Source organism: Lygodium microphyllum, chromosome 5 (assembly GCF_053477565.2).
Source record: "Lygodium microphyllum isolate KBCC chromosome 5, Lygodium_microphyllum_v1.1.10, whole genome shotgun sequence".
Lineage (NCBI taxonomy): Eukaryota > Viridiplantae > Streptophyta > Polypodiopsida > Schizaeales > Lygodiaceae > Lygodium > Lygodium microphyllum.
In genome coordinates this window covers 75,601,948-75,621,884 of record NC_141139.1, presented here as the reverse complement: position 1 = coordinate 75,621,884, position 19,937 = coordinate 75,601,948, and the positions used below count along the sequence as shown (strand labels likewise).

Genomic DNA, 19,937 nt, shown 5'->3' with positions numbered 1-19,937 from the left:
TAATAGAGGAAAAAAATCATGTTGATCTAAGAAAGAGTGTAGTGGTAAGGGTACCTGAAGTTTTAGTTGAATATTTTTAGATATAATTATCCACACACATCATGAAAACTTAGATTAGATTGATACATAGTGGGGAAGTCTAAAAATTATGCCATGGTTCACCTTGAATCTACATACAACAAAATAGGTTAATTTAAACACTTCTCTCTAGAAGTTTTGGCATTACCTACTATAAATCCACTTTAAGTTGTACGTGGATCATGAAGCTCTATCCTTCTTGCTGAATAAGGCAAAAATTAAAAGCTGAATGATGAGATAGCTCCTTTTGTTCCAAGAGTTTGATTTTGAAGTGGTCACTAAACTTGGTCATTCCCATGTCCTAGTTGATTATCTATCGTGAATCCCTCAAAGTGACAATGGGGAGTAAAATTATCTATACCTTCCTCTGATGCAACTTTGTTTCTAGTAGAGATTATGACTCCCTGGTATGTAAACATTGCCAACCAATACCCACCTAGCATGTCTAGTAGAGAGAGGAAGAAGCTTCTATTAAAATGAGTCCCCCTACTCCTTGTTATTAGGCGGTGCTTTATATAACAAATGCAAAGATGAAGTGTTTTGAATATCTGTTGTTACAAGAGATGAGATCACAATCATGCTAAAGGCATGCCATGATGAGACATGTGGACAACACTTTGCAGAAGAAGAAACAACGAGGAAGGCTCTGCTTGTAGGATATTGGTGGCCAACCCTCCACAAAGATGCCTATGATTACTATAAGTGCTATTATGCTTGTCAACAACAGATGGAAAAGCCGACTAAAACAAATGCCATATCACTATAACCTATCCGATTTGAGAAGTGGAGCATCGACTTCATGGTCTCCATCAACCCTCCAACTAGAAGGAAATAGAACAAATACATTCTGGTATATACTGATTATGTGATGAAGTGGGGTGAAGGCAAATCTCTCAAGCAATATGATGATAATAGTGTGACTTTGTTCCTGTATGAGAAACTTATCACCTACTTTAGTAGTCCCTTAGAGCTTGTCAATGATAAAGGCACTCACTTTCTAAATAAGATTATGAAAGAGCTAGTAGAGATCTACAAGATCCACCATCGTAAGTCCACGCCCTACTACTCTAGAGCCAACGGCCAAGTTAAAGTCACCAATCGTATACTCTATTCGATCTTGATAATGACAATTGATGCACATCATTGTGATTGGGATGATTGACTTATAGAATCCCTCTATGCATATATAGAACCTCCCATAAGGCCACAACCAAACAGAGACCTTTCTAGTTGGTCTATGGTATAGAAGCCATCTTTTTGAACAATGCATGGAAGCCACATAGGCCCGAGATGCAAAGTCTACCATAACATCTTCATCAAACAGAAAGAATCCAAAGAAGGTGATCTTGTCCTTGCCTATGATTCCTGCTTTTGCAACATTCTTGGAAAGATTCGATAGCATTGGATGGACCCTTTCAAGTCAACCTAATGACTTTATTTAGATGCAAGTCGTAGAGGCCACTAATGATCCCTTATTGACTAATGGCTATCGCCTAAAGAAGTATTACCCTCCTAGGGGATCTTGATAATCATAGTCGGCGGTCCCTTTGTCCCTTTGTCATCGCTTCTTAATACTATTTATGTTGCTTCTGATAGTCATCATCATGTGAATGGTTTCTATTATACCTTTTGTTCCAACTCCTACCCCTGTTCTATTTTCTTTGCTTCTAATCAAACAGATGTGGTGGGGTTGGTTCTGACCACTAGGATTTTTGTTTTGGTAAAAAGGCTATGGAAGAAAAGAACTTCGATCCCTACTATAACAAAGAAATAAATAAAAATGCATAATAATATTAATAATAAATAAAATATTATGGGAGAAAAAGAAAAAAATTTGTGTTATAATAAGCCTCACTCCAAGAAAAGGTGACAAATACCCTTGGGTGAAAAGCTGGCTGTGGAAAAGGTAGAGACACCCTGAAGCCCAGGTCAACAACTAATTCATCATTTGAAATTTCCAAGATCTAGTTCTAAAGTCATCCCCCTTGGCGCATTATGTCTTGTACTTCTATAGAGCATCCAACTCCTACAGTAGACAAAGTCTCCCACATCTAATCCAAGCTCCTGATTTGTCGGCTACCTCCTTGGGTACATCTTTTTATCGACAAATGTTGTTCAATATCATCAATAGTCAAAGTCAATTATCATCGACAACCCCTTGAGTGATGTGAGTTTTCATCCTAACTGGATGGGAATGCGAGTATGGGCTACTCTCTATATTCATCAATAGAGTGTGAGACAAAGGGTTGGGTGAGTAACCAGCCTTATTCCCTTCGATCCCAATGAGAGGTGAGATGTGCAAATGGAGCATTGCACGTATGGGTTGGGCCTCTCAATGCACAAAATCATGATTTATTCATGTGCATAGCACTATAAGGTCCCATAGCCTTCCTTCCTGCACTATATGCTGCACAGGGCGGGATGCACGATTATACTATCCATTGTGCATAAGGCATACAAACCTTTGCACAAGTGGCAATAAGGATTATACCAATGGGTGTGAGGAACTCAATTACCCTCTTGCATCCATCAATAGAACATGAAATGGAGGGAAGGTAGAGCGTGACCAGTCCTTCCTTCATTTAACAGAGAGGTGAGGATTGAGGGATGTTCTGATATTTGGTGATCACATACAATCTTATTTCCCTCTGCACATACAAGGATGGGCCTTTGTCACCACCACAGGACATGTCACTCTATGTTGTGCACTGCACTACAAGGCTCCTTGGCCTTCTTACTTATACCTATGCCGCCAGATGGGTCGGGACACACTGATGCACTATCAATCTTGCATAATGGCATGAGCCCCTCAATTTTGTTAATTTCTAAACCAAGTGTGAGATAAGGGTTTCCTTCATTCCTCTTCAAGTGACGTGAGCAATGGGGTGAGAGACTACTCTATCATTCCCACATAGGTGGTTGTTGAGCTGAGTGATGTATTCTTCATCCTCGAAATCGGTGGATTCAACAATGCTACCTCCCTAGGTGCTATTGTCTGCATGATCCTTGCCATGATCAAAGTGTGCTTTGGCAAGTTGTGATAACTCCTAGAGATGACTCTTTGACACCGAGCACGTCAATGATTGTTCATCATGACCATCTGTTAAATGAGCCAAGTGTTTCTAATTCTACCACTTGCATTCATATGTGTATGTCATTCTTAAGTACGAGGATGCAAGGGTTCAGTCTATTGTCATAATTTAGGGCCCTATTGATTAACCAAATTAGTTCAAAAAGTCTTAACTGTGGAGATGCGTCCTTGCGCATCTCTTTTGTATACATTCATGGCAACACAGTTCTTTGATCATTCCTTGATAAAATAAATGTATTTTCTATCTCCTATTGGGGTCCCTTCTCTACCCAACCCTCCTATTCCACAAACCCCCCCCCCCCCCCCTTATTCACGGTCTACCCTTTCCAATGTGGCCATTTGCCTCTTTTTCTCATCTTTCCATGTGTATGTATCCTTGCTTTACTAGAATTGCACTTTGATCTTATAGTCCTACTTTTTCCTTTAAACTGGACATTTTTCCCTTTGACAATCCCCTGTTCCAACTTACCATTCATTTGTTATTAATTTTTGACTCATTTTCCACTCTATGAACATAGTTCCATGTGAATACATCCTATGTTCACCAAACTTAAAATGTGATCTTATAGCCCGATTTGTCCTTTCAAACTAGATATTTTTCCTTTTACCACCCTTTGTTCTGAGTGATGGTTTGTAAGTTCAATTTTTGATAGATTTCACGCGAATCAAAGGTGTTTCCATACGAAAGTATATTTTCTATATTGAAACTTCAATTTGACCTTATAGCCATGATCCTTCCCTTCCCTCATATATTTTTTTCTTTTATATCTTGTCATTTCAATGCATGGATTTGATGTTATTAATTTGATAGCCATGTTCGTCTTGTCAAACTTGATATTTTTTCTTTTTATTGCACTCCGTTTGGGTGAACATATTTTCTATTATTAATTTTTTATACCTTTTTGGGTGCTTTTTTTTTTTCATTTTTTCCATGTGAATGCATGTTTTTCATGTCGGATCTATCGTTCATGTTGTCTATTGTCCATTGTGTTCCCTATGTCATCCTATCCACTTTTCTTTTTTAGCACACGTCTTTTTGTTAATAATTTTTTCGTGAATTATTCTTTTTGTCACCTATATGTGTCTGCATGAATATCCCCGATTTTTGCCACGCAACACTCATTGTCGAGTCCCCCGTGTCATGGTCCCACCCACTCGTGCTTCTCCCCCTTCTGTCCACTCCCAATACCATATTTTTTTTTACCCCACCCTATGCTTGTGTGCGGGATTGGGGGCTTCCTTTTTCTTAAATTTGCACAAAAAAACTACCCTTCCCAACCATATGCGTTCTCTCTCTCTCTCTCTCTCTCTCTCTCTCTCTCTCTCTCTCTCTCTCTCTCTCTCTCTCTCTCTCTCTCTCTCTCTCTCTCTCTCTCTCTCTCTCTCTCTCCTCCCTCCCTCTCCCTCCCTCCCCCTCTCTCTCTCTCTCTCTCTCTCTCTCTCTCTCTCTCTCTCTCTCCCCACCCTCCTTTTTGTTAACCCTCAGAATGACAAAGGCGCAAAGAAGGCTTCAGAAGGAACATAAAAAGACAATCTAATGGAAACTCTCTCTCTCTCTCTCTCTCTCTCTCTCTCTCTCTCTCTCTCTCTCTCTCTCTCTCTCTCTCTCTCTCTCTCTCTCTCTCTCTCTCTCTCTCTCTCTCTCTCTCTCTCTCTCTCTCTCTCTCTCTCTCTCTCTCTCTCTCTCTCTTCCCACCCTCCTTTTTATTAACCCTCAGAATGACAAAGGCACAAAGAAGGCTTCAGAAGGAACATAAGAAGACAATCTAATGGAAAAAGAAGACTAAGAAGCGTGGGAAAAATTTTTAAATCAAGAATAGGGTAGACACATGAGAGATAAAGCATATTTTAGTCCTTTGTAAAACAGCACTAGGCTCCCTCATATGCAAGTTGTAAATGAAAAGGTGCATGTGTAGGAGCCATGAGAATAGAAAAGAATAGAAAAAGAGTGAAAAAGAGGACCAAGACCGGATGGCCAGTCATGGAAATGGGTTGGGTACCCAAGGGGAGAAGGGCATGTATGAAAGCCAAAAATTTAATGGATAAGATCATTCTTGGTGCAAGTGCAAACAAGCTCTCTTCTTTACCTTATTCTTACTTTTTGTTTGTGCATAAGAGAGGGAGAGTGTGAGTGTGTGAGAGTGAGGGACCTAGAGAAGCTCTTCTTCTCCTCTTTTCATCTTCTCCTTCTTCTCTTCTCTTTTCTCGCACACGCAGTTATGGAGGTTGGAGCTTGGAGCATGGAGATGGAGCTTGCTTGAGCTAGCACCTTGAATCGTGGAGCTATCAAAGGATTCGAGGAAGAGGGCTACAACAATCAAATTTAACGACAAGCTCACTACATGTAATGTGCCTGCCTATCGGTTATCCAAGCACGTTTTAGCAATCTTCTAAGCATCGCTGTTTGCCCGACACTCCCATGGAATGTTACAGGGTTTTTCGCTTAGGGTTTCCCGAGTTTGCCTCGCAACGGGACGTTTGTGGCCAACAAACCCACTAGGATCAACCTAAAATTTGGATTCTTGGTGGTCAAGGTCTCCTGATAGCATTCTAGCATCGAGTCCTTGACATCCTACTTTACACAGAGATACCCAAGCTGAAGCAGATCCATACCGCACTTGGTTCAAAGTGAATGGGAAACGAGAGAGATGTGCCACTCAACCTCTCTACCCGTAGGGCGTAGTCCTATACCAGTTCCCTAAAACAGCATGAAGCAGGTTCTAACCTAACCATATCTAAGGGTCAAACGATGGTAAAACCTTGTGAGAAGCCTCCCTATCCTTTGGGACCACCCTATAGTAGGACAGACCCATCGGGGTTCTGCCCACCCACTTCCCTTGATAGCTTTAGTTTTCTAGTTAGGTCCTATCACATTTATGTGTGACATTCAAAATTAGCTTCCTTAATTAGGCATTTTAGGGAACAGGGTTTGTTCGCGTAATTTACAGCACCGACACACAAACAAAACAAGAAGTCCTTTTGAGAAACAAGTTCCTTAACTTATTTTCCAGTTAATATTTGTCTCATGCCCATACAGGAGAAATTATGTATCCCTTCTGTCTAGCAGAAGTACTCAGTCCAAATCACATGGCACCATAATTTCTATCCCCAGTATCTAGAATAGAATATTCCAATGCCCTCGACATTGGGCTCACAGTAGTCTATAGCTCGTCGTTCCGAACTCGACAAGGGGTGTCTAGAGCTCCACTGACCCCAAGCGACCTAGGAGTGAGACATAACTTTCCGTGGTTGGTCTTTTCACCACTCGACCTTCGGCCCATGAATCGAGCAATGACCTCTCGGGTTAAAATGTGGCATGACCTTGGAGGTGATCCATCCGTGCAAAATATCCTTCCTTAATTTATCCAATTAAGAACCAAGCATAATCAAGGCAATCAGTCTAATATCATCTTCTAAGAAAACATTCATTTGTTTCCCATGGCAACTTGTCTTCACATACCCCTACCATGCATTTACCATCAAACACAAGCACTTGGAATAATCATCCAAATCACATCCCAACAATCATTTTAATGCAAAAGCATTTAGAACGTTATTCGATCAAGCAACAAAAACAATGGTATCCTTTTCCAAACATTGCAGGAATGGTCATGATAACCTTTCCATCGCGTATTTGCTCTCCCCCTTGGGATCTAAGTGATTCCATGCAAATTTTACTTAACACTTCCTCCATTCGATTAGGACATATGTCGAAGTTTCAACATTGCTCAAGACATGAGTTCTAATAATCCCTTACTTTTGATTGATAACCGAACCTTCTTCCTAATGAGTACAAAAGCATCAAAGGGTTTCCTAACTCTGGAGCTCTTCATTTGCCTTTGATGCCTAGAGTTGTTTGTATCTGTTCCAGTCCCTAAATAGTATTGATAACATCATAGCTATCGAACAAATCTCAAGGCGTATCAGCTTTAGCCCTTATGATCGCTATTTGTGTTAACTACGCACAACATCAAGACTCCCAATCTATCAAACATAAGCTATTAACGAGAACTTGGACAACGGTCTAAAGCTTTGATAACGATTCTTTTCTGGACTAAGTTGTTTGCCATGCAATCCTTCAAGCATGCAAGTTGCAACATATACCTTCAAAGTGAGGAAAATGCACCTACTATTGCGAGGATGGAAAGTTGACAATGGTTGAGTCTTATATATTTATGAATTCATCATATAGCATTTAAACACAATGGTCTTCTCTTGATACTCGCATTTGCGGAATTCAGTCTTTCGAATATTTGCAATGCAATTTATCTTTTTTAATGTCCTATTCTCACGCTGCATAATACGGGTCTAATGCTCCTCATGTGGAAATTCAAAGTAAGCATCTATTAATTTGGAAACACATTACTTACGTCCAATATCGCATGCAGATTGGCAGTGATGCCTTTGCCTGAGGCTTTGTTGCTTGTTGAGGAATTGCCATCTGGGTGTGACAATTTCCGCTTGGGTGCCATCCCCAATCTCTTCTCTTTTAGGCGTGCTTTGCACACGACTTCCACGTCTTGTACTCGATTAGCGAGGGCCAGTTGGGGAGCGAGATGAACTTGCGATGGAAGGATAATAATGCAGAAACGGGGTATGGGTCCACGACCAACGAGAGAGAAGGAATGCGTGTGGACACCCTCTATGGAGGGGAAGAGAAATGGGTTCAAACTCTCTCTCTCTCTCTCTCTCTCCTTCTTCTTCTTCTCCTCTCTCTCTCTCCCTCTTCTTCTTCTTGTTCTTCTTCTCTTCTTCTTCTCCTCTTCTTCTCCTCTCTCTCTCTCCCTCTTCTTCTTCTCTTCTTCTTCTCCTCTTCTTCTCCTCTCTCTCTCTCCCTCTTCTTCTTCTCTTCTTCTTCTCCTCCTCTTCTTCTCCTCTCTCTCTCCCTCTTCTTACTCTTCTTCTCCCTCTCCCTCCCTCTCTCTCCCTGTCTTCTTCTTCTTCTTCTCTTCTTCTTCTCCTCCTTCTCTTTCTCTCTCCTTTCTCCCTCCCTCTCTCTCTCTCTCCCATGGCAGCTAAGGGGGGGGAGTTAAATAGGGAGGAGGGTGGTGTATTATGTTGAGATGGCAAGCTCAACACATGCATACATTGATGATGGACCGCCTGGTTAGATGGGTCCACACATCTAGACTTAGCACGTCGGTGGTCATTATGGCTCTCACATGGCCACTGACTCATTACTTATTATATTCAAGTTGTTACACCTATTTACAGTTGGCATAGTTATAGTGCCAGTTGACTAGTGTAGTCGGTTATGCATTGTTTGACTTAGTAGGCCACTTTCCTTTATGTTGTATCTTATCTATACTTTGTGTACATTGTAAAGTGTGTGGAAGAAGAAGAAGAAACCAGCAAGAAAACGTTTTGGCCTCCATCTCTCTTCTTGTCTCTTGAGTGAGCTTCTCCTTGTGCATTCTATGTGTGTTCGGCACAGCATCTTGAGCAAATCCCCCCACCACGCAATTCTTGACATATTATTGGGGGGAAAGGATAGTGGGAGTGTGGTGGTGGCGATGACCACCACTTTCTGCATGGCGGTGAGGGCTCGCATCCTCCCAACTACCCATGATCTCTGACTGTTACGCCCATGAGGGAGGGAGTGGTAGGCCACGTGGCCTCCCCCCTCTTCATTGTGATTATCGCATCCCTTTCCTACTTCGCCAGCATTGTCGACTCCTCTTAGTCATCTTTCCCCTCCGCCACATCGTCATCATCGTCAACCCCCCTTCCCCTTGCCACATGTTCGGCAGCAGTTGGGGGAGGTGGGTAAAAATAAAAATTTCAATTTTTTCGATGATTGGGGGGGAGGGGGTGTTCCTCTACGCCGCGGCGAATGTTACACTGCATCCTTGTGTGAGAGCATGCACGGCTATGTGAGAGATAGCATTGTCACTCGCTTGAAATGCTTGACTTGATAAGAAGTCCATATGGTCTCGATGGGTTACTAGTGATAGTGACGACATTTTGGTTCCATTGTCATTCGGGACCAAGAGATTCAAGCTTGCGTGATTGCATGCTCCAAATCAAGCGACAAAGTGGAGTTCATCTCAGAAATGGTGCTTGGTGCAGGTAGGAAGCGAGGGAGTTAGAAGGTATTTGATCTCCTTTGCCAGAAAATTTAGGTTTTGGAAGATTTAGGAACGTTAGTTAGATCAGTGATATAATGTTTTTCATTAGTAGGATGCATTAAGGTTGAGGAAATAAGAAAAAAGAAAGAAAATATAAGTTTTTGTAACAACCAGGAAGTAGAGAAAGTAAAGAAAAGGGACTTTGAATACCTTAGAAGAAAAATAGAGAGTAATGGAAGAAAAAGAGACCATTAAAAGAAGAGAAAGGGAGGAGGAGCTCATTTTACCATGTGAGAGATTTAGAGAGAGCAACAGGTCATGAGAGAGTAGTAGATCAAGAGAGTAACAGTAGTAGAAATCTGTCGTATCATCACACTCGATGATTCCAAGTATCTTCAGAACCTTCCTTGTTGATTGAATAATAAAAATAGGATCATCATTGGTGGGTGCACTAGGGATTTATTGAGTCATTCATCATCATTTTTCATCATTCAGTGTGTTTTTTGGCTACATTCAGAAAAGATATGATTCAAACTATATTAAACAATTTTCAAAACACACACAACACTTCTCCCCTTCCCCCTATTTATAGGGAAATAAACAACTCCCCACCCTCTTGTTTCTTTAATTAAAAAAATAATCAATCTAAAAATATAGTTACAATAATTATACAATTCTTAAAAATTGTTATATTAATGTTAAAAACATTCAGAAAAGATACGATTCGAACTATATTAATTTTTTTTCAAAAAAATGATATTTTCATAGATGATATTGCTATTTTCATATTTAGTGAAAAGAAAAAATACAAAAAATAATTCTTTCTTAGTTTTTTGATAGAATAATTTGCTTAATTTTCTTGTTATCCTATTAAGGTGCATTTACACACACAAAATATTAAAGCAAGCTCTCGCTTATGGAAATAGAATATCAAGGTGCATTCACATGGACGATATATTAAAGTGTGTTCATGCGCATGAAGTCAAACTTCATTTTTTTTTAATTGGAATCTTACAAATGACTTGAAATATCATAGAGAGAATTTCCATTAGAAGGTTTTGATTTACTTGAAATTTTAGTTGATCCTTGTTTTGAAAGGAATGGTTGTTAGAAATTTAGAGACTTATTGTTAGAAATGATTGTTTTGAAAGTAATGATTGTTAGAAATTTAGAGATTGATTGTGGTTGCAATGAATGATGGAAAAATTGTACTAATTATGTATCACCTACAAGATTGTTCGCATTACATGAAAATATTATGTTATATACTAAGTCAATACATCTTATAGCACTTGATCTTTATGTTGTGAATATGTACTTAACAACTATTTCCACCTTTGATTTTCTATGATTTTTAAAAAGCTAGGTGTACCTTTATAAGTTGCTCTAACACGTTCTAAGTTATAGCAAAGCATGTCACAAAAAATATCTCCAAAGGCCATTAAAATTAATGATTCTCTCTTATATAGTTGAGAACCTAGTTTATATCTAATAATGCCAATTGAATAAATGTAAAATATGTTTCTTGTAGAGAGATAAGCATGTGAACCCTATGTATGCAAGGGTGGATAAGAGTAGTTGGGTGTGAATGGACTAGAGGGTAGAGGGAAACCCTAACCCTAGCCATCCAAAGACTATTTAAATAGCCTAGAGGTTACACTCATCTTGAGAGAGAGTGTACTAGTTGTACTTGTGAACAACTCATTAAGCAAGATCTTCTTCTTGTACTTGAGCTCTCTCTCCATCTTGTGCACACCTTCTCATGCTCTCACTCTAAAACTTCAACATGTTATCAAAGCCAACTCTGGTCCAACAAGCTTTCCTCAACTTCATTTCCAACCAAGTGCACGAGAGCATGCTTTTATCTCATAATACCTCTTCACCTCCATAGTTGCATGCCCTATCTACCTTTGTTGGAGGACTTGGGGAGAGCAAAAGCGAGCATTTCAGATCAAGGTTTCCTTTGAAGATTTGTTCCATACCTTGTGACACAACATCTTGGCATGACAAACCTAGACATTGGAGACACATTAGGTTGGCGTTACAATTGTTCCCAAATTTGGCGTAGTTTTGACAACAATGATGTGTTTCCAACAGCAGTGCAAGCAGCACATGGCACAATCCCTGGAGCTCTCATGGGGTATTTGTGGCTTCATAAGCTAGCTATCTACACCTAAGAGTGTTTAGAGAAATTCCCTCTCTATTGCTCACAATAAATAAAACCCTAATTATCGATCTCTATGTGGTGGTAGCCATAGCCCAAGCTTGAAAGCTTGGGTTTTGAAAATTTCTACTAATTGAAATCATTAACAATGATTTTAGTCACTGATTTAAGCCCTATGAAGTTTGTTGCAGATTTGGAAGCTCCATCTTAGGTCCAAAGAAACTTGGTGAACCTCATTAAGTCCATAAATAAGCTAACTTGTAAATATACTATGATCTTGTTTCTAATTAGTATATGAAAGATGTTTTACCCTAAATCTGAGTCATGAGGAGCTTAATCTCTATCTTAAGTATATTCATGAAGTGCTTGACTACCATTGTAAGGCTATATGTAGGCTATAAACACATAGACCATTGTCCTCATCCCTCATGTCATCTTGTGACACATCACATTTGAGCATGCTACATATTAATCATGTCTTTTTCTTTTGCAATTATTGACCCTTGTGTAAAGGACTAGACACTGCCATTGCCTAGAGCAATTAGCAAGATCTTCCTATCATGGCCATGGCCTATGCCAATGTTAGACCTCACATTCGTAAGTTTGATGGTAAGCACTTTCGTCCATGATAGGTATTAGTGAAGTATAAAATGATGGAATGGAGCTACTAGCCCTTCATCAAAGGGATCAAGGCTATTGACCCATCAAACCCACTTGATGTAGAAGATGATGAAAGAGCCCAAGCCATAATCATGCTTCATTTGGATGAATCCTTGATTTATCACATTGGCCGAATCTCCATTTCCAAGAAAAAATGGAATGAGCTTGAAAAGCTTTATGGGGCTAAAGGAAAGAACTCTAAAATTTTCCTCAAGATTGAACTTTTTAGCCTAGAGTATAAGCAAGGAGAGGACCTAGGTAAGTTCATCTAACACATGAACAAGCTCCAATTCATGATGAATATGCTATTGCAATTCTCTTGAAAGCTATAAAAAGATATTCACAACCCTTGCAACTACTCTTACAAATATCCCTAATCTAATGTTGGAAAGCACCATCCAATCTTGTTTAGATGTGGAGAAAGGAAATAGAAAAGAAGGCAACACTAGTCAAGCATCTACTTCAATAGCCTACGAGTAAGTCTTTTTCATACTATCTCCACTAAATGCTCCTTTTGCAATAAAAAGGGACATCTTGCAAGCAATTGTTGGAAAAAATGTACTAACGAGATAAACTCCAACAAATGTAAGAAGATAGGGCATATTATCACAGTGAACGCCCTACCACCTATGAAGTACCAAAAGAATTGGAGGCCAACTTTCTCTCCAAAACACCTAATGATTGAATTTTCTAAATCTATAAATCCTCTACTTACACATAATCTTGTAGCTTGATCTATAAAGGCACCCCATTTTGTTGAGGGGGGAAACATTAACATATCTTATCATCCAATGCCACATTAGCATTGAGGGAAAATTGTTAGGAGAGATGAGACATAGATAGAGGAGAGAGAAGAGGGAGCAAAGTCTAGCTCTCATCCTTCATCTATTATTTTTCTCATTGTACTTCTCTACTTACACAAGAGTAAGTCATACACTAGATTTCACTAACCATGACTGTCACACTGACTAACCCGACTTATTAAATGCCCCACATGTGTATAGCTAGACATAGCTAAGATAATATCAGTCACACACAAGATAATGAGCTTGAAGTCTCAACACTCCCCCTCAAGCTCAAGATAAAACCTGTATACCAAGTAGTTGTCAGAATCGACTGAACTTATCTTTACCCAAAGACTTGGTAAAGATATCTACAACCTGTTCATCAGTCTTCACATGCATAAAATCTACTCTCCATGCAAGAACCATCTGTATGATAAAATGGTAGTGTACCTCAATGTGTTTAGTCTGGCATGGTATACTGGATTCATTGCTAGGAGTACACTACTGATATTGTCGCATAACAAAGTCACTAGAGCATCCACATGTATGTCCAAATCAGCCATAAGCTTGAGTAGCCATGCAATCTCACATGCTACCAATGCAGCACCCCTGTACTCTGTCTTAGTGCTAGACAATGCAACTGTTGGTTGCTTCTTGCTGCTCCAGTTGATCATTCCACTTCCAAAGCTGAAGGCATAACCACTTGTAGACCTGCGATCATATGAGCATCCTGCCCAATCTACATCCGTGTATCCAACCAGTGTCAAGGGCTTATCTTTCACATAAAACAACCCATAATCTACAATGGACTTTACATATCTCATAATCCACTTAACAACATCCAAGTGTGGCTTTTTGGGCTTCTGCATGAATTGACTTATGAGCCCAACAGCATAACTCAAGGCCTGGTGATGGTCAAGTAGATCAGACTTCCAACCATTTGCCTCCTGTACATAGTCACATAATAAATTTCAGCTCCAGTGCTAATGTCCAACTTGACATTCTGATTAAGAGGTGTATCTAGTGGTTTACATTTAGCCATGCCATATTACCTAACTCTTTCATATCAAATTCAGATTTCAGCATCTGCATAACATGCTGTATCCCTAAGTCATCATCACATGTGATTATCAAATCATCAATATAGATAACCAACACTACCAAACCTTTGTCTGTCTTTTTTGTAAACAGATTATGATTAGCCCTGCCAACAGTGAATCCCAAACTCTGCAAGTAAAAACAGATCCTTGCATGCCAAGCTCTTGGACCTTCTAAAGCAATAGTTTACTTATATGATCCATTTACATGACCATGATAAATATTTTACTAAAATATAATTCAATAACTTATAACCTTAGTCAATACTTTACTCATAACCCCATATACAAGCTATGGTAAAGTATTGATTAAAATCTATTTTATTCTAATTCAATAATTTACTCATAGCTATGGTAAAGTGTTGACCACAATATATTTCAAACTAAATCAATGATCTGTCCCTCAAAGCCCATATACATTGCCATGGCAAAATATTAATTAACATAGTATTAAAATCTAGTTCAATAAGTTAAACTAATTTTACTTATCTAACATAGTCTATTTTTTTAGTAAGACTTGATAAATCACTTGATTTGTTTAATTTTTCATCTATTTATATCAAATATTGAATTATCTAATAAAATTTAAAATTTAAATGTTAGCTTTAAACTTTCTTTTTGTGAAATGTAATTAAGTACATATAATTGAAAGATTTTGTGTTTGGATCATTTGCATCACATATGAATAAAGAAGTCTACTAGAATATAAAATAATCTAACATGTTTGCTTATAAAGTAATAAACTCATATACATAGATAATCATGCGAGAGCAAGTTGTTTGAATATCTATTCTTATGACTTGTTACACAACTACTAGTAGCAATATACAACTTGTAAATATCTCCTTAAGCACCACATAAAAGTGGATACCTACCACTTAAAAAATTTCAACCATTTTATTCTACATGTCCCTAAATCATTCGAGCAAATAGTTTTCCTTCATGGAAGCAAACAAATTATTGTTGAATTAAATGAACCTTTAATTCAAACAATGCAACTAATCAGTTCCCACCAACTCACATGTATACTCCCTCAAGAAGTTCCCTCCATCAAAGGCAACTTTGCTTCCCTCATAATATGGCTTTGCATGATAGTGTGAAGCTATCATGGACTGTCATAGTGTTTCTTGTTTCTTACACATTTCTTGAGATAAATAAGGTTTTGTTTCCTTGCACAACTACTTAATGTGTGACATAAACCTCCCTTGAAGTGGAAAGCGTAATTCCTTAATCCTTCCACATAGTGTGCAAATAACAATTGTCATATTTACCATGTTATTAAGTACATGTCCACCTACGTAGACATCATTTGTTGGTTCATATAGAAGGATGGGTAGATTTACCTCAATTGTGTTGATTAGACACATCCTTCAAGATGATATTGTGCACTCCTTCTAGTATCTCATTTTCCAATATTTCATATGAAAATTTTCAATCGCTCTAATTGCAAAAGAAAAGGCCACTACCACCTTGATTTTTTGCATCCATATGATAAACAAGAACTTTAGGGAAAATGGATCCTATGAAGAAAGCTTTGCTAAAAAATGATGGGGATGATAATAATGTTGATCATACTTCTTTATCATTTTAGATGTATACAATCCTTGCTTATAGGTATACAGGATTTGGAGAAAAAGATGCTATAAAGATGAGCAAAGAAAAGGCCCATAAAAGCAACGTCCCCATGAGATCAAGAGAGTCATGCAAGGAGTTAATACAAATGGTCTAATAGGAAGTGTAAATTGTTTATTCCTTTGAAATTCATCAAAATGGGGGGTGTGAATATATTATCTTAGTATACTTATTACAATTGATGAGGCAAAATAACAATATTGTGTTACACATAAATGATAACTAAATGAAATTTTATATTACCTTCACAAATTAGTCCCTTCCCGCTCTGTATCTCTTTCACGCACGCACGCGCGCGCGCGCACACACACACACCCCTGTGTGCCTGTGCATGCACAGATGTGATAATGATCATGTAAATCCTTATAGAATTTATGGTCTATGGTGCATCAACATTAAAGTAAAGTGATTAATGATGATAGTTATCTATAAATAATCTTTTAGCACCACAATCCCCCTTGCCTTCAAGTATGCACTACTATAAAATACTATGTATGGTGTGTGATCAAGGATTCTTTTAAAACCCCTAATACAAACATGTTTTCTTGAATTAAAGGAGCCCTCTTTCTTTATAATGAGGGGTTGGATTTAAAAGAAACCCTATTTTCACATAATCATGTTAACTGACCTTTAATATTCAGACATTAAAACCCTTCTCGTTAAGCTCGTGTGTTATAATTTGATTTTATTATATAGTGCACCCATGTACTCAAGCTCCTTCTATACAACAATATGGAAGATTTTTTATGTGTTGCAAGTTGAGAATTAGATTACTTTATTGCCAGTGGGGTTCTTATATTGACATTTCATAAGCTCCTAGTGTGATTTTGACTTTTTGGCCCTCCCCTTCTCTCCCTAAGCTTGCATCTCCTTTAATAATGTAGGTTGTTGTGATTCTTAATCTTGTTAGAGCAACCTCAAGGGGGGTTTGTGGGGGGGGGGGGGATGCACCTTATAGAACATGTAAGATACCATGTGAGTTCAAAAGAAATGTTATTTTATTTAGTAACATTTACAAGGTTATCTTTACAAAAGGGGTTTTTAAATTTCAATGTGGAATTTCTTTTGTAAGTTTAATAAAGTAAAAGGGGTTATTTTATGGCCTTATAGCAAGTAAACAAAGGGTATTTATATCACATGCATTTGAAGGGTACTTGAAAACTCCCTTTACTTGTATGCTACAAGGTAATAAAATGACCTCATTTTCTTAAGAAACTTTTGAATTTGTGTGTAAAAATTTTGGGTTATTTTCAATTAAAAGAACCCTTTTGTTCATTCTCAATGGTGTGCTTAAACTTTTGAATTGTACTCCTAGAGAATACACCCTTCAATAATATTGAGACACCCCTAGTTTGATGATGGTGTTTTCCCTCTCCTTCTCTCCCTCCCTCTTCATCATCGGCTTTGATAAGGAAGGCTAGTGCCATTCTCGTATCATTTCTTCCCCTCATTAGAGCAACATGGTAAACAAAACCTTACATCCATTAGTTCCCTTAAAACACCATTAAAAGTTTAATGTGTCATAACACTTGGAAGAACTATTTACCAAACAACATTAGATCACCATTGGCCTAGTGTGTTCCCATTTATTCAATCACAACAACAATAAGATATCCCGATTGGGAAGATAACATTGGCCCTATCGTTCTCTTAGTCCATCTTCATGCATAAGGTAGTATATTGTGATCCTTGACCTTGTTCGAGCAACATACTAAAGGAATTGACCCCAAATCCACTATAGCCTAAAAATCGTCCCCAAAAATTGAATGTGACAATTATATAACACTTGGAAGTTGGAACAAAGATTCACTAAATAAATTTGGATCATATTCTATCTAACACATCCATTTTTCAACTTCAACAACAATTATATAACACTTGGAAGTTGGAACAACGATTCACTAAATAAATTTGGATCATATTCTATCTAACACATCCATTTTTAAACTTGGAAGTTGGAACAACGATTCACTAAATAAATATGGATCATATTCTATCTAACACATCCATTTTTCAACTTCGACAACAACAATTATATAACACTTGGAAGTTGGAACAACGATTCACTAAATAAATTTGGATCATATTCTATCTAACACATCCATTTTTCAACTTCAACAATGATAATCAGTTCCTTGTGTGAGGATGGCATTGGCCCTGCTTATGTCCCTCCTTCATCTTCTTTGGTTAGCTAGGCACTTGGAACAACTGTTCACTTAACAATCTTGATCATATTTGGTCTTACGCTCCAATTTGTTCAACTTCAACACTCAAACACAACAATAAGTAATTCCTAGTCCAATGATGGGGTCCTCTCTTTCACTCTCCCTAATCATCACGTCTATTAAGGTAGGCTATTGTGATTAAGTTTGATCAACTTTGCACTAACACCCCATTTCTTCAATTGCAATGAAAAGAAGCTATCATTAGTATTGTGATGACAATATTGGCACTCTCCTTTGTCTCCTTGATCATCACCTTAAGGAAGGTAGGTCCTTGTTCAATTTGTTAGATCAACAATAAGTTATCCCTAGTACGACTATGACATTGGCCCTCTTGAACTATCCCTCCGTCGTGCTCTTGGTAAGGTATACCGATCCGAATATCGCTTCACCTTGTAAGAGCAAAATATTAAAGGGTACTAGTACAAGCTGTAATGAATAGAAGCAAGCTGAAACGCAAAAGTAAACATAAACTGACGAGAGATAAATTACATACTAAGAGAGATCGGGAACTAATCGATACTACAAGAAGTTATTATATGGATAAGGTGAATATACAAGTGTTGATCATAATTCTCTGGTATAATCGGCAAATTGGGTGTAAGGAGTAGTCTTGCTCATGTAGATATTCTGATTTTGTGTCAACAAAACCCGCAGCAAGCCTCCAGTAGGCAGCAGCAACAGAGAGCAGCCAAACTGCAGATCAGATACGGATCATCATCATCATCATCATCATCCATGATCAGAGAGACAAGCAAACTCGAATCGATTTAATCGTCAGTGATTAGAAGCGATCGCGGCCCTATTTAGCATATGTAATCATACTTGCAGTACATGTAAGTATATATAATTATACCAGCCTTCCAGGAAGCCGCGATCTGATCTGGGGTCGTTTGGATAGTAATTGCTATTGTAAGGGTATCGCGGGGGTGGCACTACCTTCGGTGGTGGCTGGTAGTATGGATCCTGCACTGGATAGCCTGTAATTATCATAGATCAACACAACAATAAGTATTTAAAAATTAGCACTGAACATGCAGATAATAACGGACTAATATTTATGCAGCGATTAAAGGTCTATCCTAATTGTAAAGCCCTTAACTGATAATAAGTATAAGGATTAGTACTCAACATGATAATAATGGACAGATTAGACAGCGATTAGAGCAGTTATACGTCCGTAGCGATTAGCACTCGACTAATAAAAAACTATTGGGATTAGTACCCAAACATGATAATAATGGGCTGATTATACAGCGATTAAAGCACGGCTACCCTAGCTAGCCCTAATGAACAGCCGGGATATTTAATAAAAATACACCTGCAGGGGGGGGCGCCGGCGTGTAGGAGTTGGACATGATTTTCGACTAATCGGGGTCTGGTAAACTATGATGAATTACAGATTACTGAGAGGATATATGAGCTGATAAAAGGAGGACTCAATATAAGGAAGGCGATCGATCATTCAGGGAGGGGTGAGATGATCATAGCAGCTAGCTGGTCTCAGTAAGCGATTACTTTGAAGTGTAAACTATGATGAATTACAGATTACTGAGAGGATATATGAGCTGATAAAAGGAGGACTCAATACAAGGAAGGCGATCGATCATTCAGGGAGGGGTGAGATGATCATAGCAGCTAGCTGGTCTCAGTAAGCGATTACATTGAAGTGTACTGTAATTTGTAATTATATACATCGCCCATCATCAGCAGCTGCAGGTTTCCGAACGTTTACTGTTGTCGGGTATTTAAGGTCAAAAGAGGAAACGCGTGGAATCTTTAGTCGAGTGTTTGATTGGACTACGTATTAAGGCCCGCCTTCTGAGGGTGAGGAAAGGTGACAGATTTTGTTCCCCACGCGTTTCCCGGATGTTGACCCAGCAAAATAATCTATTTTTGCAGGTGAGATAATCGAGTCATGAGTGGCGTTGGATATAGTTGTGATAAGTATTAAGAAATCAAGCTTTTGATTTTTTAACACACCAGCAAAGAAACATTCTCTCCCAAATTGCAAAAGTTTTTGGGGAAGAATCTTTTATTGGCTTGCCCTATAGGCTGGCTATGCCATAGCAAAGCGTTTTTCATAGCTTGATGCCTTTACTACTTTGCCCCCCCCCCCCCCCCAAATTGGAAATTGAGA

The 19,937-nt window shown here is 38.5% G+C and overlaps 1 long non-coding RNA gene across 2 annotated transcripts in view; it reads right to left on the bottom strand.

The window, feature by feature from the left end:
* Positions 1 to 19,527, bottom strand: part of LOC148036007 (uncharacterized) — a 134,816-nt gene extending 115,289 nt beyond the window's left edge. Inside the window, exons 1-3 of one of the 2 annotated variants that reach the window (XR_015690883.1) lie at positions 19,119 to 19,526; positions 18,654 to 18,777; positions 18,248 to 18,493 (exon numbers count right to left, since the gene is read on the bottom strand). This is a non-coding gene — a long non-coding RNA (uncharacterized LOC148036007). Of the gene's footprint in view, positions 1 to 18,247; positions 18,494 to 18,653; positions 18,778 to 19,118 lie in introns of those variants that run through there. The other variant, XR_015690882.1, reaches the window with a different exon arrangement.
* Positions 19,528 to 19,937: the final 410 nt, after the last annotated feature.